Raw genomic sequence first — 27,056 nt, 5'->3', positions numbered from 1 at the left:
ATTGCTGCCTGAGATGGTGTCAGGAATGGGAAGCCATAGATAAATCCCCTTCCTTCATTTCCTGCCTTTCAGTATTCTGCCAGTGCCTCTCATTAGCAGCCCTAAGCAGGAGCCCACTGGTAAGGGGTGCCAGGAAATGTAACCTGCAGACTTTTAGCTCTCCAGAATATTGAAAGAGCAAAGAAGAGCAGCAGCAGAACTGAAAGCGAACAAATGACCAGTACAAGGGAGGTAGCAATAAACTTTAAGAGAAATATCTTGGAGGGCTGTTAACGAATCCTCATGGTCAAAATAAGGTGAAAAGAAGCTGAGCTATCCATTCAAGAATTTGTGCTTAGTGTTGAAGACCAGTGGGTCTACTCCTACATGCACCCTGCACAATGTCCCTGAGACTCTGACAGAACCCAATAGCAGGGGAAGAGAATTCTGAAACAAGACCGACAATGAATTTTCCCACCACTCAGTAAAAAAGAACTCGAGAGGATTAAATTTTATTTGGAGAAATAAAAGAATGTGACATTTCTTACAACCAGAGCATTCAAGTAAGAGTCCTATGAACTACAGAGTGGTGGAATTCCAAGAAGCCTCCACACTCAATATAGCACGGGATGGATACAGAAACGAGGGATGTAATGACATGCCCAAGGACTGCACATTTCTTATAGAGCCAGGTGCTCTGACTTCTGAACTTCCCACTGGACCATGCAGCCACCACAAGCTATCTCACAGGACATTAGCAACAGAGGGGCATCTGGGTGGTTCAGTCGGTTAATCAGCTCACTTGACTTTGGCTCAGGTCATGATTTCGGGGTCGTGAGATGGAGTTCTGCCTCAGGCTCCAAGCTCAGAGGGAAGTCTGCTTGAGATTCTCTGTCCCTCTCCCCTGCCTCTCCCCCACTCTCACACGCATGTTCTCTTTCTCTCTCTCAAATAATAAATAAATAAGTCTTAAAAAAAAAAAAAAGAAGAAGTAGATATACCATGAGCTCCACTCTGAATGCTTCAATGTGTTTGTGGCCAGATTTCTACTTTTGACATGGTGTTGGCAGGTTTTTTTTTTTTAATTATGTAAACAACATATGAATATATTCACATTGCAATGACTTAAAAATATACATATACCTAAAGTATGAAAATGCAGTCCCCCTTTGCCACCTCCACCCATAGTTAAGACACTCCTCAGAGAATGAGGGTAGGAGCGGAGACCACTAACCAAGAAACAAGAAGAACCTTAAACTTGCACCGTTATCTAAAGTTGGCCAACTGAAACCTGGATGGAAAAGATAAAAGGCTATAAAACTGTCAAAGGAGTGAATGGTTTTTATTGTTTGTTTTGCAGTGTTGAATCAACGTTTAGGGCAGATCGTTTCTTTGATCTGAAAATCCTGAATAGGCCATTTAATTAGGTGAGCATTCAGCTGATCCCTCATCTGAATAAAAGATGTTCAAGATGTTGAGCCCCCAAAACTTGAATGTTTTGGTACAAAAAGATTCACACAGGAGGCTGCCTATATAGTGCTTCATGTGTGACAGGTATTATTCTATTTGAGAGAAATGATTTATTTCATGCATTTGCTTTGAGATCTCACTGTCCTAAAAATACCGCTTGTTCTTATATATAAGTGTGTACATTTGTTTGCAGGCTTGCTGACAGGAAACTGGGAGCTGTGCTCTGAGAAGCTGAAGAAGCAAATTTCTTTAGAGTCATGGCACATGTCAGTGCTGCTTTGAGACCCACGAGATCGTTGGCAGGTTTCTAAGCACTGTGAGATGGAAGATCCCTTTACAAAGGCAAGTGGCACCATTAGCCGTGGTGAGGGTAAGGCTCTGTTAGGGGCCGTTATGTCAGTGAACAAGGACCCAGGGAGAAAAGAGGTGGTGGCCACCTCCTAGAGAGCAAAGCAAGCCGAACACGCAACAATGAGAAATAATCAGATTATTCAATATTAATATGAGCCCAGTTTTTAATCACAGATTACTAAAGCTTGCAATATACCAGTTATAATTTATGTAAATACATACCCTCCAAAATTTTGTTTTTTGAAAGGATATACACCAAAACTTAACACAGGCTATGTCTTGATAATAGGATTAAGATGCTTATAAATTCCTTTTTGTACTTCTGCTTTTGTATATTTTCTTTTTTTCTTTTTTTTTTTTTTAAATATTTTATTTATTTATTTGACAGAGATAGAGACAGCCAGCTAGAGAAGGAACACAAGCAGGGGGAGTGGGAGAGGAAGAAGCAGGCTCATAGCAGAAGAGCCTGATGTGGGGCTCGATCCCATAATGCCGGGATCACGCCCTGAGCCGAAGGCAGATGCTTAACCGCTGTGCCACCCAGGCGCCCCTGCTTTTGTATATTTTCTATTTTCTCAGCAGTACATGTGTACTAACTGTATAATTTTTTTAATACTTAAAAATTACACCAAAGGAGGAAAACAGAAGAATATATACTACATTTCAGTTAAGATGAACAACCGCTTTGTTCTTTGTTTATGTGATAGTTTTTGAAAAGCATGTGAAAACATCTTTTACTTTCCAGAATATCATTAAATAAAATATCATTTCCATTCATTAGTGATTGGATTATCTGGAGCAGCAGCATTTGGGTGTGTCTTGATAATTTGGTAAACATAACCTTTTATATAGTCGCTTGGGGTTTGGCTGTTTACCTATTCCTAGGGGAAAATGATAGGATTCTGACTGGAGAATTTATCCTGGCCACTGAAGATTACTTGTTTGGTCCTGTTTGCTTCACAGTTAACACACCTCCAAGGTCTCCCAGTTCCACAGACTACTTAGAGAAAGAATAAACAAAATATCTGTGTCTTCCTGTTTGCTCTGGCAGAAGAACATGTATTCCATGTATCCATTGAATCTTAAAGATGGACCTTCTTATTTAAATATGTGTAGGGTGACCAATTTTAGATATTGTGAGGCTTTTTGTCCCTAAAAATGTTGTTTAGAAATTTCACTCACTTTACAGGAGTGAAATGAGTGAGTTACATGATATGTGAACTATATATCTTATTAAAGCTGTTTTTAAAAAGAGGAGGCTAGGGCACCTGGGTGGCTCAGTTGGTTAAGTGTTTGACTCTTGATTTTGGCTCAGATCATGATCTCCAGGTCGTGGGATTGAGCCCCACATCAGGCTCTACGATGAGCACTGAGCATGGGGCCTGCTTTAGAGTCTCTCTCTCCCTCTCCCTCTGTCCCTACTCCCCACCCCCTCCCCAGTTCATGCATGTGCATTCTCTCTCTCACACACACAAAAATAGAAAAATTAAAATAAAGGAGGCTAGAACACAGAGGTGACATATGGAACAATAAAGAAAACACAGTTCCCTGACCTCAATAATTATTTGTTAAATGAATGAATGATAGCCTAAATAAAGAGATACATTTAATCCATCTGTTTTAAAAATAAGCATAATATGTATAATTTAGGATACAGAGCATTGGTAAAAATGCCAGAAACTGCGAAACCCCAAACCTTAAACTTTAGGAACATTTTAAGGAAGTCTACATGCAAACTATAAAATTACAATTGATTTGTGACATACTGAGTGCAAAGAAAAAAATATATAGAAGGGAATCAGAGTTCTAGAAATGTAAATAAAATCAAATTAGAAAGTCAATTTTGATGATCCGAGAATGGTATATGCGGTAGCCAGCCTCCAAGATGAACTCAGTGATTATGGGTATAACAGGACACCTCCTGGTATCCGTGCCCTACATACCCCACCCCAACCCGCTGTGCCCTCATGGTATAAGGTTCTGTGTGCCACAACAGAGGGCGGAAGTGATGGACCGCCAGTTCTGAGGCTAAGTCATACTAGACAATGCTGCTTCTTTGTCCCCCTGCCCACCAACTCTGTCTCTCAGATAATTTGCTCCAGGGTAAATGAGCAGCCATGTCATGAGCAGCCCTATGCAGAGGCCCATGCAGCAAGGCCCCCTGCTAAGAACCACACAAGTGAGTTTAGAATCAGATCCCCTTCCATGGAGCGCCTGAGTGGCTCAGTCATTAAGAGTCTGCCTTCCACTCAAGTCATGATCCCAGTGTCTGGGATCGAGCCCCGCATGAGATCAAGCCCCTAATCGAGCCCCTAATGGAGTCCTGCATCGGGCTCCCTGCTCAACGGGAAGCCTGCTTCTTCCTCTCCCACTCCCCCTGCTTGTGTTCCCCCTCTCACTGCCTCTCTCTCTGTGAAATGAATAAATAAAATCTTAAAAAAAAAAACACAAAAAAAAAATAAAAAAATAAAAAAAAAAAGAAGTAGATCCCCCAGTTAGGTCAGGCCTTCCGAGGGCTGCAGCCCTGGCTGACAGCTCAACTGTAACTGTAAGAGACCCTGAGCCAGCCAGCTAAGGGCCTTCTGGTTTCCTGACTCTCAGAAACTGTGTGTAATAATAAATGTTTGTTGTTTTAAGCTACTAAATTTGGGGGTAACTTGTTTTGCAGCAATTGATAACTAATACAGTAGAGACTAAGACAACTATGTAGAGAGCCCAGACTTATGTAACACTATAGACTTTTCTAGAAAACAGAACCGATGCGATTCTATAATACCTAGTTTGTCTTGGGCCTTTCACCCCATTATTTCCTCCCTCTCCCAAAGTTTTTGACACATTTGACTGGAAGATTTCACTCTCCTGTGGAAGTATATTTCTAGTTGCATAATGAAAGTCCAGAGAAAATTTAGATTTACTTGAAGTTGGTCATGATTCTTCTCCATAAATATTAATGTTCTATTCTTAAATACTAGATGTGCTTTTCTTGGAATAACCATAAACTGCATGATGTGAGAAGTATCATTTTACATACGTTAATTCTAGAAAAGAACAGTTAACAAATTTTAAAACTCTTTTCCATGATAGAATTTTCTTATTCTCATGATGAATCCACAATGGATGGCATTGCAATTGAATCAGAGAGTGCTCACAGAGGATGGTATCTCCTCTGTAGACACATAGTTCAAAAACATGTGAGGGTGTTGTTGCCCACTGTCAGAGGAAATGAACTCAGTCTTGGAAAAAGCTATTCTTATTAAAGAAAGAAAATAAGAATTTCCTTTCTTTTACTGCTTTAACAGTGCCCATTTATTGCAATAAGTATCTCTCAATAAAAATGAGTGTCCTGAGTGATAAGAGGATGATGGTACTCATGGACTGCCTCCCCAGACACTCTTGATCTCCCCATCCTTCCCACAGCTATGGCTATAGAGTGAGTCCTATAGTGATGCATCCCTTGGCCTCAGCTGAAGGGGCCAAGGTGAACATCTGCTAAACCTGGAAATCTGGAATGGAGAATGGGGTGGGGGCCACGAGAAAGGACTGGGAATAATTTCATTTTTCTCAGGATAGCTGGACCCGTGACATACAAGCTTGGTTGCTATGGGTGGTCATGCTTTTATGCATGTAGTATGAAGCAGAGGGAGACTTTTGGGTGAGAATGAGATAATGAATCACAAATCTAGAAACTAGTACACATAGGAGTCCAAACCAACAACTTTCTTATCCTTGAGATCCTCAAGATACCCCCTATGTACTTCTAATATATTCCTCTTTTTTTTGTTAAACTCAAATGGGTGTCTCAAAAATAGAGTTCTAACACAGAAGTTATTTCATGATATATTCTGAGGTTTAATTTAGGAAATCAGGAAAGATTTAACTGAGCAGCCATTGATCACAGCATTGCAAACACTAAACATTTAACAGAAAGGAATTAGTACACCTATAATACACCCAATATAGATTATGTCATATGGTAATATTAGGGTAGGACAATATGTTTATGATACACGTTAATGAAAAAAGCAAGTTTGGGAAGGTTATGTTATATATGATCACATTTTTGTTTTTAATTATTCATATATAGGCATACAAAAATTAATGGCTTCATATAAACAATAATGTCAATAGTGATTCTCTCCAAATGGTGGGATTGTAAAAAAAATTTTATTATCCTCCTTTAAAAAAAAAAAGTCATTATCAGTAAGGAACTTGTTATTCTTGTACCCTAGGAACAAATAAAAGTTTCATGCCAAGAACATGTATAATGTTTCAGTCTACAAGTTGAGTAAGTAAAAGTAAAAGCTGTAATAGTGGATGCCCGGTGGCTCAGTCGGTTAAGTGTCCGTGTTTGGCTAAGGTCAGGATCCCAGGGTCCCAGGATGGAGCCCCGCACTGGGCTCCCTGCTCAGCGGGGAGTCTGCTTCTCCCGCTCCCTCTGTCCCTCCCCCTGCTCCTGCTCTCTCTTTCTCTCAATCTCTCTCAATTAAATAAACAAAATATTTGAAAAAAATAAAAGTTGTCAAAATTGGAAGAGAGAGAGACAAGTCAGCAGTGGCTTAATATCAATTAAAACCAGATAGTACAAAGAAATAAGAAACAACAAAACAAATCCTCCAGCAAATGAATTATAGTTTGACTGTCGCAGTTAAACAATATAGGTAAACAACAGGCTTACAACAACTAATTGGATAAACAATATGCAGTTTGTAAGGCTCAGTTATGCTTTATGGGCAATTAGCCAGCGTCTCAAATCTCACTCATTCAGTAAATGTTTGATCCAAAGTGTAAGTTCAACAGATAACAAACATACCCTGGAGGGATGATGTATGCTAAACTAAGCACACTATGATTAACTATTATTTATATTTAAAGCAGATGGCTGGGAAGGATCAAAAAGAAAATATTCAATGAAAAAGTAGAAAATGATCAGATTGCATATTGAAAATATTTTTGCAGAAACAGATTATCTAAACCATGACTCACTCAAATATAAAACATTAAAATCAAACTGTCTCTCTAAATACCTGCTTGGCATCTCACCCCTTCTAACCTGTGTTCTACCACAGAACTTTAATCACAAGATGGGGTTGGCAGTCTTTCAGAAATGCTTTTCAACAGCACAAAAACCTTTTTTTGGAAACTAGGATTAGCTTAACACAAATATGGGTATGTAACAGTAGGCACTGAGTTATGCCATATTTATTCAAGTGGAATTCTTCCAATACTTTCTGGAAGAGAAGTACTTTTCAATAATGCCATTCTGTAGACCAACATCTTAGAGAAAGTGCTTATGAGTATTCATCTTTTTTTTTTTTAAATGAGTGTTCTTGAGAATAAAAAGGCATCACAGTGTGAGAGTAAGATAAATCTCAGAATTTCTATGTGATTAATAAATTATTATATAGTGTTTATTTAGAAATAAAATAAGCTCAGGATTTTTTTTAAATAGGGAAGTTAGCTCCACTAGCTTTTTTTCCATCCAGTTGTACCTATAAGATATGGCACAAAAGAGAACTGGGTAACTTACAAAAGGAAAATGACATATGGTATTACTTAATTTGCTACGTATGTGTCTTACCTCTTCAATGGGAGTCTAAATGTCTCAGTAGCACAAATCTATTCAGTAGAGAATTTTACCCACAACTACTATCACCCCTCTCTGTCTCCGCCCCAATAATGATGTGAAAACACTCCCCACCCACTATTTTTAAAGCTCGTATTTTGAATTGTTTTCTGATGATGCTGCTGTATTCCTATTATATGTTTTCCTCAAGACTGTGGCACATCTATGTAGGAAGTTTGACCAGTTTGCTACACAGTCCCTTGCTAAAGAAATAAAGAAAGTGAATGAACTGTCTAAAGTTGGAACACTGGACTCAGCAGCCCTCACAGTCCAGCCAACTAACCTAAACTTCCAGACTATGTTTTGAAATCTTTTACCCCAGGATCAAGGTCAAATTGTTCAAGTAACTTAAAGTTGGTTTTCATCACATTTACCTATCTTTATGTCCTACAACTTAAGACATTTTTTACATTCTCTTCTCTAATCTATTCAATCAAGATGGGTTGGAAGAAGTTGGCCAGTTGTGTATTCAGTTCAAGTTATCATGACACTCAAACTATGTCTATGTCCAACACACCAATGGTGTTTGTTTAGAGAATGTTCTAAAAATGAGAGGAGATAAAACAAATTCACCTTCTTTATCTTTTGGATACAATATAACATCCAAAGAATTTAACAAGCTCTTCATTTTCTGGTCAGTGGTTTTCAAAAGCTGAAGATAAAGTTAGCAGAAATTTGGGGAGTTCTTCTGACCCAAAATAAATGTCCTTAATGTTTTTAAATGAGAAAAGTTTGAGAATTTGAAAAATGTACTCCTTCACTTAACAAATATTCTTTGAGCACACTACTGTGAAAAAGCACTGTAAGACCTTGTTCGTCACTTGAAAACTGGTGTTTATTTTTCTGCTTATAAAATACTACATATACTCTTGCAAAACAAATAAACAAAAATTCAGAAACATAAGAGTACCTGCAATCACACAATCATTCAAAGATAAACATTCTTAATGTTTAATGTATTCTGGATGTCTCTTTTGCTTCTTTGGTGGTGTCCTCTCAAAAACACTTCCATGGAAACAAATTGAAGGTTAAAAAAAATTCAAGAGTCTCTACTCACATAGACTCCACATTTTCGAGGTACTGGGATTATGTCTTCGTGGTACCTACCCCACGAACTGGCAAAAATGTTCAGGGGGACAGTTCCTGAGTCTCATCAAAATCCATACCGAAACAAAATATATTAATAAGCTCTATTCCTCACAACGCCTGCTGTTAAACAGACATCTATAATGTTCAGTCACATTAACTCTTTCTGATAATAAAGTGATATTCACCAACCTTAAATAAAGTTTCTCTATGGTCATCACAAGATGATAAGCTTTGGTGTTTAATTAGGAATGGATCTTGGTGGTACAGGGAACAAAAATCTATACTTATGTGGTTTTGAAAATCAGGAATGTGGTATCATTTGGAGCACATATGGTGATGGTGTCAAATTCCTTTTTTTTTTTTTTTTTGGTGTAAGATTCTTAACACTTTTTCATCTTAGCTCAACCAGAGTAAGGTGAAGATTTATTTATCTTATCAGTGACTCATTTTTCACATATGATAAAAAGTGACTAAACTGTAAAATTATCATTTAATATTTCTCCTAGAAGGTTCAATTAATTGAAAAACAAGGGGGAAAAAGAAGTGAGAACAAAGCCCATTATTTTTCCTTTGTTTGGGAATTACATGGTACTTTCCTTCAGAAAAATGATTTCTAGCAGTTATTTGCCAGCTGGATGTGAACAATTAGACTGTTTTAATATAGAATATTTTCCCTTTAAAATGTAGTATTAAAAGGGACACGCTAGCGTTGCCTGGCTAGCTCACTTGGTAGAACAGGTAACGCAATCTCGGGGTTGTAAGTTTAAGCCCCACATTGGGTAAAGAGATAACTTAAATATAAAATCTTAAAAAAAAAAAAAAAAGGACATGCTAGTCAGTTCATGGGGAAGAGTACCTTTCCTCTTCCCCATCTTTTCACCTTCAGGACATAAAACAAATATTTCCAATCTTCTGAAAAGTGTGGAAGTGGGTCCCATGTCTGTATAAGTTCTTTTTGCCCTTAAGGAAATGAAATAAGTTTTTATGTTGATTTTAGCTACAGTTTTAAAATGTAATCAAGTTTTATCCTGAAAGAAAAGAACAGAACTTTTGAGTTGAGAAATACAGAAGTAATAGAGGCCTAAGGGCCGGTGGATAGTGGTACCAGTTATTAAAATGGGGGAGGTAGAGAAGCAGATTTGGGGGAGCTGAAGAATCAGGAATTCTGTGTGGCTACTTGATGTCTCTGATGACAGAATTCAACCATGGTCCTGTGTCCCTGGCACTAATTTGTTTAGCTGAACTTCTGCCTTAGTCTTGGTTCTCATTCTGCTCTAGCACCCCATAAGAAGTAAAAATCCAGCTTAGCAGTACCCAACTCCCTTACTGGGGCTTGGCATCACCTCTGCCCTAGAATGGCAGGTCAGTAGGGATGACAATCATATGGAGACAGGCCATCCAGGTGTTACTTCTGGTCTCTCTTCCAAAGCCAAGTAGCTGCTTTTTCTAGAATCCATGTTGAGCAGCTTTTATATGGAACCCTCTATACTAAAATGATGGATCATCAGTCTTTTACAAGTCAGGCTCCGGGGTGCCTGGGTGGCTCAATCGGTTAAGCATCTGCCTTCGGCTAAGGTCATAATCACAGGGTCCTGGGATCAAGTTCCACACTGGCCTCCCTGCTCAGTGAGGAGTCTGCTTCTCTCTCTTTTTCTGCCCCTCCCCCCTGCTGTACCCATGGGTGTTCTCTCTCTTGCTCTTTTTCTCTCTCTCTCAAATAAATAAAATAAAATAAAATAGAAGTCAATCCCCTTCCTCATTTGTCTGTCTTGTAAACATTCAGCTTTCTCCCTGTGAGTCCTGAGAGGGCCAGCTGTTCAGGTAAGAGGACTAATTTTCAGACTATTCATTTGTTAGCTGGAGAAAATAAGATGCTACGGGATACATAGACAATGGTATAATTAAAAATAATCATCAGGATCTTTAAGATCCCATCAGGCAGAAGAAAATACATGCTATTTTGCCTCAATCACTAATTAGTGGTAGTTTTCAATAAAAGGCACCTCTGTTTTAAATAACATATCTGAAAACTGAACAAATGCCACTTTTTACAATAAGCCTCACAATGATGAAGTATAGAGTTAGAGTTATCGAGTTATTTGAATTGCACAGTTAACCACTGGAATAATTCAGGCTAATTGACTCCATAACCCCTCCATTATCTTGGCAATTTAGAAAAATGAGTGGTTCCTATCCTGAATTACCCAAGAAACTATGGTTGTAGACCCGAGCTATTGTCATTTTATTATAAATTATGTTCTGATTTGGGTTGGCAATATTTTAAGTGACATTTTAGGGTTCAACTTCTTCCTTGGGGGATAAAGAAAACCTAAGAAAGAGGTCTTCCAGAACCCCATGTATTATAACAGATGCCAGACACACATTCCACATCCACAAAGCCCAAGTCGAAAGCTGATATCCATTCTGACATTTCATAGTTCCCATTCTACTCTCAAGTATGAAAAGACTTAACTGAATGAAAATAACTGGTTTTAAAATAACATAGTGGTTTGTTTAATTGAATATATTGAGATTATTTGTTAATAATCATATTTCCTATAGCTGCCAAACTAGTTCTTTCTTACGCATTTTGCCAGGCTACGTGCTCAACTAAATGGATATTGACCTCATTCTACTCCAACTGACTGTAGAATCAGTGAAGAGTTCTTAGCTCTAGAATTCACTTCTCCTGATGGCCCAACAAATATAAACTTACTAGCTTTCAGGGATGGCATTAAATGTTTCCTCTTGGCAATGCTGAATACAAAAAGGGACAATGTTCCATGTCAATGACCAACTCAAGTGTTGGTCATAAATGCATTTTCATAAGCAAGATACAGCCTATATCTTTAGAAATTAGTAAATAATTCTATTAATATATTTATACCGATTGTTTAATATCACAATAAATAAAACATTTATTGACCAATAAAACAGCAATTACCGATTTAACATAGTGAGTTAATATATGTGCTTACACTCCACTGCATTTGTATACAGAACAGCTAAGATATTTTTATTATGAGTAATACTTTCCCAAGCAAAGTAAACCAAATATTTATCTGGGGAATTTAGGCAACGGAAAGTAACACTGGCAAATTATACGTTTTAAGCCAATTTGAAGAGAAGTTACTTATCTCCTATAAGCAATATACCCTCAGAGGCAAATCTTCTGACCTATCTTAAATAGATTAGGATTTTGTTCACTCCAGCTTCATGGAACTTGTGTAAAAGTCCATGATATTATCAAATGGCAAAAAAGATATCTATTGGTAAGATGCATTTTTTCCACTAACCCATAGTGGCCCTATAAATGCTAAGCATTTATAAACGACTGATCACATGAGAGGATTACAAAAACAAAGATACCACTTTTCTTTTTCTCCTCCAAGGAACAAGAAGCCAAATGAGATGAAGAGGATATTAAAACAAAACAAACAAAAACAAAAAACCCTACACACAAACAAAAACAAAACAAAACAAAAACACCTTGAGTGGCATCCCAGAACATCCATGGGAAGCCAGGAAGAAGTTAGGGAAAACAGAATCATAAAAGATGTTTGTTTTCTTGAGCCACCCGAATTATTTAGGACAATTGCAACGAATTCTAAGGCAAGTTTAACAATCAGTAAGAAATTGATTTGGAAAAGTTAGGTTGAATATGAGCAAAAAGTGATGAATCAGCAACCGCATACAAGGAATGCTGACCCAGCAATTCAGCAAGCCAGCTGAGAGCTATGCAAAGGGTCAACATTTGTACTAAAAATCACCCAAATTTCCCATGTGCTACCAGTGGCAAGACATAAAGTCTAATTTTCAAATATCAATAATGAGTTGCAAATTTTGTTTGGATTGCTGTGCTAAAAGCCTCACCGAATTTACCTTGACTATTCTTACAGCAATCTGTGGGGATCCACTCAGACCCACAGAGCTGGTATGACGATTATTTTAAACCAAAGACATTTGAGATTTAACAGATACAGGAAGAAGGCTTTTTGGAGCTTCTCTTATCTAGCTTAAGGCAGAGACTTCTGGGAGTGAGGTTGCCATCAATCCCTTCTCAGGGGAGGTTTACTGGCTGGAAAGAGGGCTGAGAAGACCACATGCACCTGCATAAACAAATTTTAGCACCGACTTTGTTATCTCCCATTTGCTCCTCTAGAAACCCATCTGTTCTTTCCACAAGAGTCTCTTCTCCCTTCTCCTTTCCCCTTAATAAGTTAGGTATTTAAACCCCTGTCTTTAGTTGTTTGGAGAGTCACATTTTCTCTTTGCTCCCACTTCGTAGGGGAATAAAAGTTGACTTTTCTCTTGCTAATCTGTCTTGTTTCAGCTTAATTCACAAGTCCCCAGTTAATGAACATAAGAAGGTGGAGGAAAAGTTTTTCCTCCCAGGAACGTAAGGTGCAAGTAAATCTCATCTTCATCATAGACATGCAAAAACAGACTCAGAGAAATTAGGAAACTTGCCCAAGGTCACTGAACTCCAGGAGTCAAGAAACAAATACAAAGCTATATGGTCCCACGGCACATATACCGGTTAAATGCATTAAGTTGTTTATATTGGATCTAAAGGCCCTACTAGCCCATGTGAACTGTCAAACCTTAAAAGCAATTCTTCCAAGACCCCACTATCAATGTCTTAATTCTGAATGTTTTGGTATTCACTGGGAAGGATATTATTTGAGTGACTACAAGTTTTATCCAAATTATTTGGTGAAAGCAAGGATAAATGAAGCATTTAATTTTACTTTCTTCACAAACTGGTTTCTAAGGTTGGCTATGTTTAACCATTGGAAGAAATTCCTTACATACAATTTGACAACCGACTCGGGGTGAAAGAATCTAGCGTGACTAAGACTTGCGTTTGTCACACATGGGTAATGAGGAAGTTGAGCAGACAATACACAGGACCTAGACCCGCCAGAGACCAATGTCTTTTTACCCATAGGCATATCCTAACCTTGCAATGCGGAAGAAATGGCCCCAGAATGGCTGTTACTAGCAACCATGAGGGAAGGCAACCAGTCAGGGTCATGGGGAATCAACTGCAGCTCCGAGCTGAGAGTTAAAGGAGGAATCCCCTGGGGAGGAGTGGGAGGTGGGATGGCCGTGCAAAGATGGAAAGAAAGTCCCCTGTGATGGGCACAGGAAAGCAAACCACATACAAAACACTAGAGCAGTTAGCACCAGAGATCTAACTGTGTTACAAGAAGGCAGGATAAATATTACTACCACCTTCCACCGAAAACAATAAGGATAAACTATTATAGGGATAGACTTCCGGGATTTTTTTTTTTAAGTCAAGTTACAGAACCAAATGATAATGTTGTTTTTAAAAATCCATAAAGTGGAATATATTTCCTAATGATAAATAGAAATGTCCATTTGCAAATTCACAGTAAAAGGACTGGAAGGATATTGTGGAAGTAAAGAAAGACCACCAGAGGAGAACAATCAGAGGCTATTTGGTGAGAGCTCGCTGTAGCAAGGGAGTCAGCCACCATCACTGGTGTTTGGCAGAGACTCAACAGCAGGCAGTGGTGAAGAGTGGTGGGAAGAAGTGTTACAGTGGGAAGAAGAAAAAAAAAAGCAAGCTTCAGATACGCTGTGATTGGAAATCATCGGCATGGGAAGCTAGAGACAGGCTAACTACAAGTCGGGGGGCGTATGTGATTGGTTTGGGGAACATATTTGGCTTTCTCTGGTTGCTCCTGCATTGCAGGCTGACAGTCATTGATCAAGCTCTGAGATTTTTGGACCAGTTGCTGCAGAGCTTGTGGCTTGGCTTATGAGCCTGCTTGCTGCCGAGGTCGTGAATCAGAGTTCTATTGATACATATATAATCTGGCCCTTGTTGGTTGTTTATTCAGTCTCTCAATATGCACCAGACTGATATTCGTGGTCTCTGGGTCTAAATTCCTTATCTGTAATGTTTTATTTTTTTGTATAAGAAGAATACATTTACTCATTTTTTACTTGTATAATTTTTTTAAAATTCTGAAGCAAAAGGGTAGAAGGATGGTAATTGTCATTCCTAATGCCTATGATGGGTCCTATTCTTATTTTACAGTAGAGGGAACTGAGACACTAAGAAGTTAACCTGCCCAAGGCCACATTGTTGATAAAAAGCAGACAGAATTTAATTCCAGGTATATCTGATCCTAAAAGTTACTTTTCATTGTGCCATGCTGCTACTTACAAAAGCATAGTGATTCAAGCATAGTGATTCTAACATTAGAAGAGAGAACAGTCACTACCACTCACACAGGGTAAGCCTAGACATGTTGGATTAGCACAATACTAGCATCTGTTAGTACAATATTAGGATCTATCTATCAGCATGATATTAGAACACAGAAATGGTTGCTGCCCTTTTTCAAATTGAATTTATAAGATTATAATATAATAGCCTTGGATGAATTATTACAGTCTGACCCTTTGTATTTCCAGAAGAGTAGCTTTGGCTTTTGGGAAAAAACAGCATTTAAAATGCAGTTATAACCAATGAGCAAACAGGATAGTATGAAAACTTTATGTATTTTTCAAATAATTCCTTTCAGAGAACAATCTACCACCTACATTGCTGATGAAATAGTGTGTACCAATAGCTCTTCTAGGATATGCTAATGAATCCATTTCTTGTAGGCCGAAAGCAAGATGTGAACCACTTTACTTTTTCATGTGCAAATAGAGCTAACCTAACTTTGATTATCTTGTTGATCAAGAGCTTGTAAAAGTGTTATATTTACCTCTGGCTTAAGGAGTGCAAACCAGTACTTGAAGGGCTGAACTCTTCTCTTTTTTAAAAATCTTTAATTGGAATCACAGGTTATCATGACCTATGAATTAAAAAAAAGTAATTTTTATATTAAGTAACTGTAGCACTCACCTGAGACAACAGATTAATATCTATAATTTGTTTTCTATTTTTCTGCCTTGAATATTACCTCAATGATTTACACAATAATCCCAAGGTTCATAACATGAAATACCACATTAAAATCATCTGGAGAGCTTAGAAAAGTGTGTCAATGCCTTCTTCTCCACCACACACACATCGAAAAAATTCAGATTTAATTGGTCTAGAGTCTCTGCCTCAAAATTTTTTAAAAGCTCCCCAGGTGATGCCAGCAGGCAGTGTGAGTTGAAAGCACTGCTATAGACCAAAATGGTTAATATGAAAAGGATTTCATGATGCAGTCGTTCAGTTTGTTTGCCAACATCTATCCCTCTGGGTCCTGGAAGGTTGAATCTACCCCTATCCACCCAGAGCCAGTCCTTATGGTGTGCACATGACCCAGTTCAGAGTAATCCAGGGCAGAGGAGACCTCCCTGAGAAGTTTCTGTCAGTCGATAGAAGTGTACTGTCTTAGGTTCAATAGCAGGGGGCCTTCAAATTAGACTGACAAGAGACAGATTATAAGGAAAAAACACCCCGGAAGTTTATTAATGTGTGCATTGCACATACACATGGGAGAAGTCAGTGATGACTAACTCAAAGGAGTGGTTGGAAACTGGGCTTCTATAGCATGTTAACAAAAGAGAAAGAAATCTGTGATGGAGAAGTGACAAGACAAAGGAAAAGGGTCTTAGGCTTCCAAAGGCAGCAAACTGTGGGAAGGCAAACACATGGGGAAAACTAAGAAGGCAAAGGCTAGTCAGTAAGGTTTGTTATACAGATTCTTCTGGTGCCATCTCTGGGCAGGTAACAGTCTATAATTATCTCCAGTGATTAAGAATTGTTCTGTCCTTCCTAGTTGGAGGGAGGGGGTGTGTGCAGAGAGTTTTCCTGTCTTTTTCTCAACTGCCTTCATCTCAAAATCACCCATATGCCAGATTGGCATATTTTAGGGTGCCATATTCTGAATTCTTTCAGAAGGAAGTCCTCTTTTGTGACTGCGGGCTGTAAGGACAATGTCAGGAATGGCTTACGGCAATTTTATTACCACACAGAGGGATTTCTCACCAATAGAAGAAAAACCATGTTAACATACAAAGACAAACAGAATCTAGAGTTGGAGAAAGAGCCCTGATTTCCATTTAATAAATATTTATTTATTATGTGTCTTGGCTGGTGACAGATGACTGATACTGAGTGCCTGGATCAATCACTAGAGTTTCCACTAGAAGTTCTATAGTATTAGCTTAAGTATTTCATTCCATTTTGAGTCAGGCTTCTTTTGCTTGCAATCAAAAGTGTCCAGAAAAAATATAAAAATCATTTAACATTTTTGTAACATCAGAACCAATTTTTGAAGTCCTAGAATAGCTCACCGCTTCCCAACTCCTATTCTTCCAACCATGGCTTTAAAAATCTCTCTTTTTTTTTTCTTTTCAGTGAAATATAACGTATACAGAAAAGTACACAAAACACTATGTGTAACCACCACCCAACTCAAGAAATAGAATTTTATTAGCAACCCAGATGCTCACTTGTACTGTTTTCCAATCGTTAATCCCTATGCACCCATTGAAGGTAACCAGTGTTCTGACTTTAGTGATAATCAGTTCCTCACATTTCCATATAGGCTTACCACTTAAGCATGGATGCCTAAAATATAAAATTTTGCCTGTTTTCGTGTTTTATATGTTGGGAATCACATAGCATGCATGTATTGTGTTTGGCTTCTCTCTACATTTGTGAGATCCATCAATGTTCTTGCAGGTAGTTGTAGCTCATTAATTTTCATTGCTGTGTAATATCTTATTGTATGAATATGTGACAGGTTATTACTCATTCTACTGTGGATAAACATGTGAATTATTTCCAGTTTTTGGCTACTGTGAATAATGCTGCTGTGGACATGCTTGCGCATATCTCTTCATACTCACGAGCAAGCATTTCTGTTGGGTACGTACCTAGCAGGAGAATCATAGGTGATAGAATATAATTCTGGTCAACTTTAGGAAATACTGTCAACCTGGTTTCCAAGTGGGCATAACAGTCTATATTCCTTCCAGCAATGGAAAAAGAGTTTCTTTTGCTCTACATCTTCATCAAGACTCGACATTAGCTGCCTTCTTAAGTGTGCCTATCTAGTTAGGTTTTCAGGAATTTCATTTTGGTTTTAATCGAAATTAACATCATTACTAAAGAAATTAAGTACTGGTAGTTTACTGACCATTTGGATACCTCTTTGTTCAAGTCTTTTACCCACTTTTCTACTGTGTTGTTACAGCATTTTCATATTGATTTGTATGGAGATGCTCTGTATATCTGAATAAAACCTGTTATGTTGCAAATACATTCTCCCAGTTTGTCTTGACTTTTCACTCTCTTAATGGTCTATTTTGAACAGAAGCTCTTAATTATAATGTAGTCTTACCAAACTTTGCCTTTACAATTAGGGCTGTGTGTGTATGAGTGTGTGTGTGTGTGTGTGTGTGTGTGTGTGTGTGTGTGTGATGTTTAAGAAATCAGTCCCTATCATAAGTTCATAAAAATATTCTCCTTTATTATTTTCTGGAAGAATTGTTATGGCTCATACATTTAGACGTAATATCCCACTGAGTTGATTTTTGTGTAAAATGTAAGGAAAGAATCATTTATTTTCTTTTCTATTTGAAAATTCACTTGTGCAGTACCATATGAGAAGACCCATCTTCCTCCACAATACTGCAGTGGCATGTTTTTTTGTAAATGAAGCGCACGTGTGTGTGGGTGTCTGGTATCTCTATTCTATTTCATAGGTTTATGTTGTGCTAACACATAGTAGCCTTAATTACGATAACTTTCTCATAAGTCAAAATATCAACTACACAAGTCCCTCCACCTTGTTCTTCATGTGTGTTTTGGCTATTCTTAACCTTTTGCATTTCCGTATGTATTTTAGAGTCAGCTTGTCACTTGTACTGCTCCCCAGTTAAGTCTCCCCTAAAACAGAGCTGATTAGGATTCTTATTGGAATTATACTGAACCAATAGATCAATTCAGGAAGAAATAACTTTTTTATAACATTGTAGTCTTCCAGTCTATGGGCATAATATACCCTTCTGCAGGACTGCTTTAATGGCTCTAATAAAACGTGATTGTTTCCTGCGTGGTGGGCTTGCACATCTTTAGTTAGATCTAATCCATGGTTCTTTTTAATGATATTTTAAATAGTAACTATTTTATTTTATTTTGATTTTATTTATTTACCTGAGAATTAGCGAGCAAGCAAGCGTGAGAGTGGCAGGGAGCTGGATGGAGGGGACGATGGGGAGGATAGAGAACCTCAAGCGGACTCCTTGCTGAGTGTACAACCCAATGCTCGATTTCCTGACCCCGAGATCATGACCTGAGCTGAAACCAAGAGACCGACACTTAAACAACTGAACCACTCAGGCACCCCTTAAATATTAACATTTTTAAAAATTATTTTTTCTGATTTTTTGCCAGTATATAAAAATGCAGTATATTGAGTGTATATCTAGCAAAGTTGCTAAACGCACCCATATTTCTTATACTTTATCTGTAGATCCTCATGGATTTTCTACAATCACATGCATATTGACTATGAACAATGATAGTTTTAGTTCTTCTTTTCAAGCACTTATTCATTCATTCATTCATTCATTCATTTTATTTATTTGTTTTACTGGCTAGAATTCCAATATAATGTTGAATAAGAGTATTCAACATAAAAGTATTTGACATAAAAGTATTTGACACTCAACATAGTAAAAATATGTGATATTTTTATTTTGTTTCCTATCTAAAAAGGGAAGCTTTCAATATTTTAAATATAATGTTTAACATAGGCTTTTCACTAACGTTTTATCATATGAAAGGAGTTCCTTTTACTTCTAGTTTACAAAGTGTTTTATTCACAAAGAGATGTTGAATTTTATCAAACACCTTTTCTGTATTTATTGAGCTTATGATATAATTAATTATTCTCCTTTATTCTATTAATTTGGTTATTTATACTGATTGCATTTCTAATATTAACTCAATGTTTAATTCATGAAATAAACCCAGTTTGGTCATCATGCATAATCTTTTGCATTAATATTGATATATTATCTATGTGTGAAGTAGGTCTTTAATTTCCTTTCTCATTATCTGCTTGTAAGGTGTGAGTATCAAGATTACTCTGGTCTCAGAAAACACGTTGGTGTTTCCTCTTTTTGTCTTCTCTGAAAGATCTTGTGTAAGATTGACATATCACATCCTTAAATGTTTGGTAGAAGCTCGACTAGAATTTTCCTGCCAGTATAGTAATCTATTGTCATTCCAAGTTGGCTAATCTTGTTCACATCTTCTACACTCTTGGCGATCCCATATACACACACAATTTTTAAATCTGTTCTGTTACTGAGAGAGGTGTGCTAAAATTTTCTGATTTTGAATTTTAGTTTAGTTACATCAATTTATGCTTCATATATTTTGATGCTACATACTTATACATAAATATTTTATATCTTCATGGTGGATTAAAATGCTTAAATTGTGAAGCATACATTTTACTTCTAATAATGCCTTTTACCTTAAACTGTCCTTTCTCTAATATTTTTACCACTACCTTAGCATCCCTTTGGTGTTTGAATTTTTTCTATCTTTTTATTCTTTTTGCATCCTCACATTTTAAATATCATGTTTGTAAATAGTACAACATTGAGTTTCTTTTAATTTAGCTCTTCTACATTTAATGCAATTAATGACATATTTGTGCTTTATGTAGTGCTTTCTATTTATCTTGTATTTCCTTTCAGCCTTCATTTGGATTTTTTATTTTGCTCTCTATATTAACTAATTGACCCAGGCACTCCTATAAATTTTTAATATTTCAACCTCATGAAAAATAGTAAGTATAATTGGATAAATAAAGCATGTTAACTCCAATATGTACAAGTCCCTATGTAGCTCTTCTACTGTTTCTATTGCTTTTTTATAATACTTTTTTTTTATCCTGTTGCCTGCTCCCTCACGCAAAATTGGTAAAATTGGTAAAAATAACTTAAGGCCTAGGATGCTGTTATCCTCCTCAAGAGATTTACAATTAATTACTCCAAATTCCTGGGAATACTGGCAATCCAGGATCACCTCCAAATGACCACAGACAGATGATTTTTAAGGCTGGTGGTAGTCCCTCAAAATGCTTATCTCCCTTCTAGTTCTCCTTTCTTTCTAAGCTGTAATGCTTGGTTTCTAGGCTGATGATGAACAAGTAGTTCACCACTGTCCCTGCTTGGTGGGCCCTGGATTCTCATCTCTATGCCTTTAAGTGCTTATTCTAGGCTGCAAAACCATGGGCCAGCCACTTCATTTCTGTCCATAGGGTAAAAGCACCCCACTACCTAGCCATTTCCCTAGTTCTCATCCCTCCCCCAGGTCCTAGCCTGGTAATTCATTATTGTTAACTGTGAGATGCCCACATGCTTTTTTAATTCTTAAATAGCTTTTTAAGTTGTCCTAGAAGGAAGGTTGATTAAAATTGTCTTACATATCAATACTAGATGACCGATTTAGACCCAATGTTTCATATGCTTAGAGAAATTCTGTTCACACAAAACGTAAGAACCTCATGGGTAAAAGTATGACTGCTTTCAGAGGAATAGATTATACATTTTAAGAATAAACCCTCCCAAAAACTCAATGTAAATTTTTACTATGAGCACTGTGTCATAGAAGGGACAAGATGCATGTCAATGACTGTTAATATCAAATAAATCAGAGCTACTAGGCTCTCAAATCAACTGATTGCCAAGAGTGAGAGTGAGGATGAAAATGTTCCAGAAAAAGCACTTAGGAAAACACGGCTTTTTCTTTTTATTATCTAATTAATTTTGCATATTTTATTTCCCAGCAGATATGCAGTAGCACAAGCTTCAATTTATCATCAGTCATTTAAAAAAATGTGTGAAAAGTAACCCATAATAATTTTGAGAAAGGTTCTGAGGAGCTTGCTAGGAAAGCAGAAGAGCCATTTAATCCCATGTTCAACATCAGAGGCCCATCAGGGCCCTACATCAGCAATATATGGCCCCTTGGTGAGATCGAGGGCAAAGACTGTTTTGGTATGGCCTGCAAACTATGAATGGTTTTTATATTTCTTAGGATCTTGTGCACACACACACACAAATCAAAGAAGCATATGTAACAGATATCATATATTACCTCTTTACAGAAAAAGTTTACTGATCCCTATTCTATATCATCTTGTCAAGACTTGTGAAGATCCTGAGAATTTTACCCTATTTGCAAGCTAACAGTTTAGCCTGCTATAGTTTCGTGAATGGTGGCAAAAGACATGAGATCCTAGGGTCAGAAAGAAAAGACATATTTCACATGAATAGCAGTCAGAGATAATCAGCATTTGCATCAGTTCTCTAAGCCCCAATTCCCACAAGGCAACATGAAGAGAGCCACATAAAACTTGAACATACAGTGGTTATGTTACAAGAGAGGAATTTAGGGAACCCGAGCTTAAGGAACCTGAACCTTCTATAATGGGCAGTGAGCATACCTGCTCTCTGCTCCCAGGGAGACATTATCTCAATCTTCAAAGGCTGGTTGCTATGCAAACATTAAAAAAAAAAAAAAAAAAAAGTCTGCCACAAAGGCAATGTCTCTGTTTGCAGGATATGTAGAAACACGAAGGATCCATGGAGAATTGTCTCTCAATAAATCTAAACTTGGTATCTATAGACACCACCTTCAGCATGTTATGATAGCTTTATCATTCCGAAAATTGACCTGAGCCAGAAAAGTATTATTTTCAGTATTCTCTTAAAAAGCAGAGGAAATAATATATAGAGAGAGATTTCTAAAGGCAGTTTAAAATCCTAACATTTAAAAAACTATTTTCAGCTACTTTGAAATTTCTAATATTGAGAAGGTTTATTTCTGATAGGGTCCAGTAACTGATAAATTTAATTTACCTTCTAACTAACTTCTTAACTGACTCTTAACGTTTTCTTTAGTGGAGGCACAATTTAGTGTTCAACTTTTAATATTACAGTCCAAATGTTTTTTTAAAGTTATCCCAGAATTTAATGAGAAATACACATTTTAAACAAAGATACTTAAACATGTTTGGAACATTTTTAATATATGATCTAACTGGTATTATAGTTTTATTTAATTTCTAGAATTGGAGCCAAATAAGTAGTTTTTTCACAGCACTATAAATGCAAAGTGTTTAAGTAAAAATTAAGATGCAGTTTAAAAGAAAAACTCTTGATAAAGTTTTACAAGGCTATAAACTAAATAGCATTTAGTTAAATATTTAACAAGATGCATTTATTGAAAACAATAAGCTTTGTGATATTCAGAATCTTTTAGAAAATCTTGGTCATGTTTAAATGACGGACCTGGGATAGTTACAATTCCCTCAGTCCAATACGAGACGTTCTTAACTACTAAAACCAAAAGTATGACGTCCAGTCTAAATTGGCCTGATGCTTCTATTATATAGGCCTGAGCTGCAGAACTCTGAAGAAAGCAAGATTAGTTTAAGGCAATATGGAATCTCATGGTTCCAGCTAGGACCTCTCTGGTGGCTTTGAGTTCCTAGCCTACTGAACAAAAGCCAAAGATAAGATTTGATGTCATACTAGCTAATTTTACAAAGTAATTCATAAAAAGCTTTAAAATATATGTGAAACAAGAACATAAGCTAACAATGTCTTGCATGGCTGGTTGCTCCCCACTACTTAATAAGTGTTACTGTTTATTTGAACTTGTTCAATCTCTTAGTTTAATTTGGATTGAACCAGAAATCCTTTTAGCTTAGAACTGAGTCTGAGCTAGGTTCACATAGATTATTTCTATATATGCAAATAATAACTCATTTGGATGTCCTTAAGAGTTTTGAGGATCTTCATATACCTATTATCTTTTAAATACTCTATTAAAATATCTATTATAGGTTTTCTAAGGCAAATATAAAGTCCATAGAAATCAATTTCATTTCATTTATTACAAGCCAAAGTTTATCCATGAATAATTTGTTATAAGAGATGCTGGAACTTCTGACAGTATTTGATACGGTGTTTCAGATGAAGTGAGCACATGAAATTGAAGGAAGGTTGGAGAGAAGATACTCTCTAACTTTTTATGGTACATATTTCATGTCTGACAAGATACTGTCCTTTACTAATAATACTTTCCTACCCATTGACTTTTAGGGCCACTGAAGGAAGAAGGAAATAATAGTCATTTAAATGTTAACCACATTTTTGTTTGACGACCAAAACTGATTAGCTTCATCGTATTCACGATCTATAGTGGTTCCTAGAAGGATGTTCAGACATACATCTTTGCAAAAAAGAAAAAAAAGGCTGAGCTATTTGTGAGTTACATTTAGCTGTCATTATAAATTTACAAAGCAAATGACAACATATGAAATAGGCTTCTAAGCAATTTGCAAGTTACCTACAACATGAAAATCATAAGTAAAATTAAAACCTACGTACAAAAAAGTTATAAAGTATAAAAATTAACCACAAAATAGGAAAAGTATTTGCAACACATAATAGACTAAAATGTTAATTTCTTTAATTTGTAATAAGTTTTACAAATTACTATACTAAGGGAAAAAATGCAACTATCCAACAGAAAAATAGGCAAAGGATATTAACAGGCAGTTGACAGAAAAAGGAAAACAAATGGAATCATGCTCAACTTCACTCATAATTAACTAAATGTAAACCAAATTATATTTTCAACTATTTGAACAGCAAACATGAAGTATTCGGACAATATACAATGCTGACAAATAGTCATTGATTAAAAGGTAAACTGACACAGCTTTTTAGAGGGCAATTTTGCAGTATATATCACAATTTAAAATGCTTGTACACCATGAACCATAATTCTGTAATTATAAATGTACCCAGTGAATAAGCTCTCAAATATTTTACAAGATATATATATTCCTATGTATTTATGGATCCATCATTGGTAATAATAAAAACTGACGTGCATGATGTAATTATCTATCAATTAAATTAGTCTGCCTGGTTAAATAAACTATCATATACCCAACCAATGCAATATTATTACATTAACAATAATAGTAATATTAATATAACATATATGACACATAATGTATTTTTAAATTGTATTTTGATATATATCATCGACATTGAGATACCTTTTTAAACTAATGCCTGCAAAAGAATTGGTTTCCATCCTTTCTACATGGTATTTTAACTTTTATAATAAAATACAACACTAAAACGTTTGTTTTCCTCACTCAAGAAACTTAGCAAATACCTGAAGAGATGCTAAAGAACCTTAAAAATAATACCATTCTTGGTACAACCACTTTCCTTGGACAACAGTTTGTCCTCTATGGTTTGTCACCTTCTATAGATAGATGATGATCTACCAAAGGTCAAGAACATACCCCATGAACCAGCAATATCCTCCTAAGTATAGAACCTACAAAAACTTACACATATTCACCATGACATGTATACTAAATTGTTCATGACAGCAATGTTCACAATAGCAAAAACAAAAACTACCTGGAAACCACCAAAATATTCACTAACGGTAGAATGGCTACATCAGTTGGGGTATACCAATACAAGGTAATACAACACATACAACAACATGGATCCACTGTATAAACATAAGCTGAAATGAAGCAAGATAAAAAAAAAAAAAACAAAACCCTGCAGTATGAACCTAATTATATTCTGTCTAGGGATATATATGCATATAAAAAAACAAGGAAATGACTCTCAGTCTATCTGGAAGTAGGATACAAGGGTTGCGAGCTGGAAGGGGCATATTGGGGGCTTCTGGGGGCTAGGTAATGTTATGTTTCATAACTTCGATGGTGGCTTATACAGATATTTGCTTTGTAATTTTTATTAAAAGGTACATATATGTCTTAAACGCTTCCCTATACACACACACACACACACACACATACACACACACGTTACATGTCATAATGAAAACTGCAAAAATAAAACAAAGCATTCAAAACTATCTGCATCAAAACCATGGTTCGCATGGACCAACACTATTCCAAAGGGTATCTTATTCTAGTCGGCAAGGAGTCAAAGGCTTATAGAATGAATTCTAAAGTTTGGGCATTTATAATCCCAAAATAAAGTACAGAAAGACCGAATACAAAACTGTGTCCAAACCATCACAATCAGTACCAGTACTAAGAACAGATTTTGTATTTAGATGAGAAGATAGAATTTCTGATTCCTTCTTCAGTATTAGATCTTTAATATTCATTCCTAAATCAGTTATAGGTCATTCCTTTTTAAGAATATTATATTTCCTGATGAATTTACTTCCTAAATTGCAAATCCTCTTAAACAATCATACTAATGTATCCTTTTTATCATCACTGCTCATATTCACCTAGCCTGCACAGAAAGAATCCGAAAGCTGAACTAAAGAAGTACCATGCAGCATATCCAGAGACTTAAACTCATCTAGTTAAAAAAAAAACAAACCCTCTTCTGAATTAATGCACAATATTCAAATATATGGTGGTAGAGATGGTGAGGGAGGAGGAAGGAAAGATATGAATTGCTATAGCATGTGCACAGCACACACACACACACCATTTTAAAAGGGGAAACCCTTTTAAAATGTTAGCTATGTATTAATCTTGTTTCATGTTAGGTACACTTTCAGTTTCCACATTCAACATAACTACCATTTTAATAATAGTATTAGGATGTTTTATAACCTTTTATAATACATATATATGCATATATATATAACATGCATACACACACACACACACACATATATATATAACCAGCAATAAACCCTTTAAAATGCATGTTTCTACCCACTGGCGGGACTCCTCAACATAGAAAATACCAGAATTCCACAGGTTTCGGCTGTCCACATGAATGCCCAGTAAAAGATATTTCCCAACCTGCTATGCATAGTGAAGTGCCTAAATCTTGGTCAACAGGATCCAAGCGTGCATGCATGTGTGTGTATGTGTGTGTGTGTGTGTGAGTGCATGTGTTGTGTGATGCTAAGGAAGTTGCTTGTTTTCTACTCTCTAGTTCCCCCTTCCCACTGACTGAAAAGTAGCAAGAAGTGAAGCAAGTGCCTCTGACCCAGAGGTGAGAGCCTCCTTCCTGATGAGATGGCAGAGCTGCGCGGTGAGCTTGAGACATAACATTTCCGGACTGCTGTCTGAGTAAAAGATGTATGTCAATCTTATTTAAACATTGAAATTTGAGGATACTGTTAAAGTATATAAGTACGTTAGAACCTAAATACTCAGTTAAATTACTTGTAGAAAATTGTTAAATCATTGTCTCATACAAAAGCAAAAATAAATGAGTTAGGGGATTAAAATTAAAACCAAAAATCGAAAAATGTACATATTAATTTTTTGTACATGAGCTTGTAATGGCAAACACCGTCTAAACATTACATCAAAGGTAAAAACAACAAAGAAAAATAGTGAAATACTTGATAGGAATATGTTTTTTAAATAATTGAATGTCGACACTACATGCACAAAACTACAATGCAACTGACAAATGGAAAAGAACCAATTTAGTTTAAGGTTTATACATGTGGTACATAAAAAGCTCTTAAAATCGATAAGCAAAA

At 36.4% G+C, this 27,056-nt stretch overlaps 1 long non-coding RNA gene across 1 annotated transcript in view; it reads right to left on the bottom strand.

The window, feature by feature from the left end:
• LOC103670515 overlaps nucleotides 1-27,056 on the bottom strand; it is a 76,178-nt gene that overhangs the window by 40,050 nt on the left and 9,072 nt on the right. Inside the window, exon 2 of the long non-coding RNA XR_005832542.1 lies at nucleotides 15,265-15,354. This is a non-coding gene — a long non-coding RNA (uncharacterized LOC103670515). The remainder of the gene's footprint in view (nucleotides 1-15,264; nucleotides 15,355-27,056) is intronic.

The sequence above is a fragment of the Ursus maritimus genome, unplaced genomic scaffold (genome assembly GCF_017311325.1).
Source record: "Ursus maritimus isolate PB19 unplaced genomic scaffold, ASM1731132v1 scaffold_5, whole genome shotgun sequence".
Classification (NCBI taxonomy): domain Eukaryota; kingdom Metazoa; phylum Chordata; class Mammalia; order Carnivora; family Ursidae; genus Ursus; species Ursus maritimus.
The sequence above is the reverse complement of the archived record's forward strand: the minus strand, read 5'-3'. Positions and strand labels throughout refer to the sequence as shown.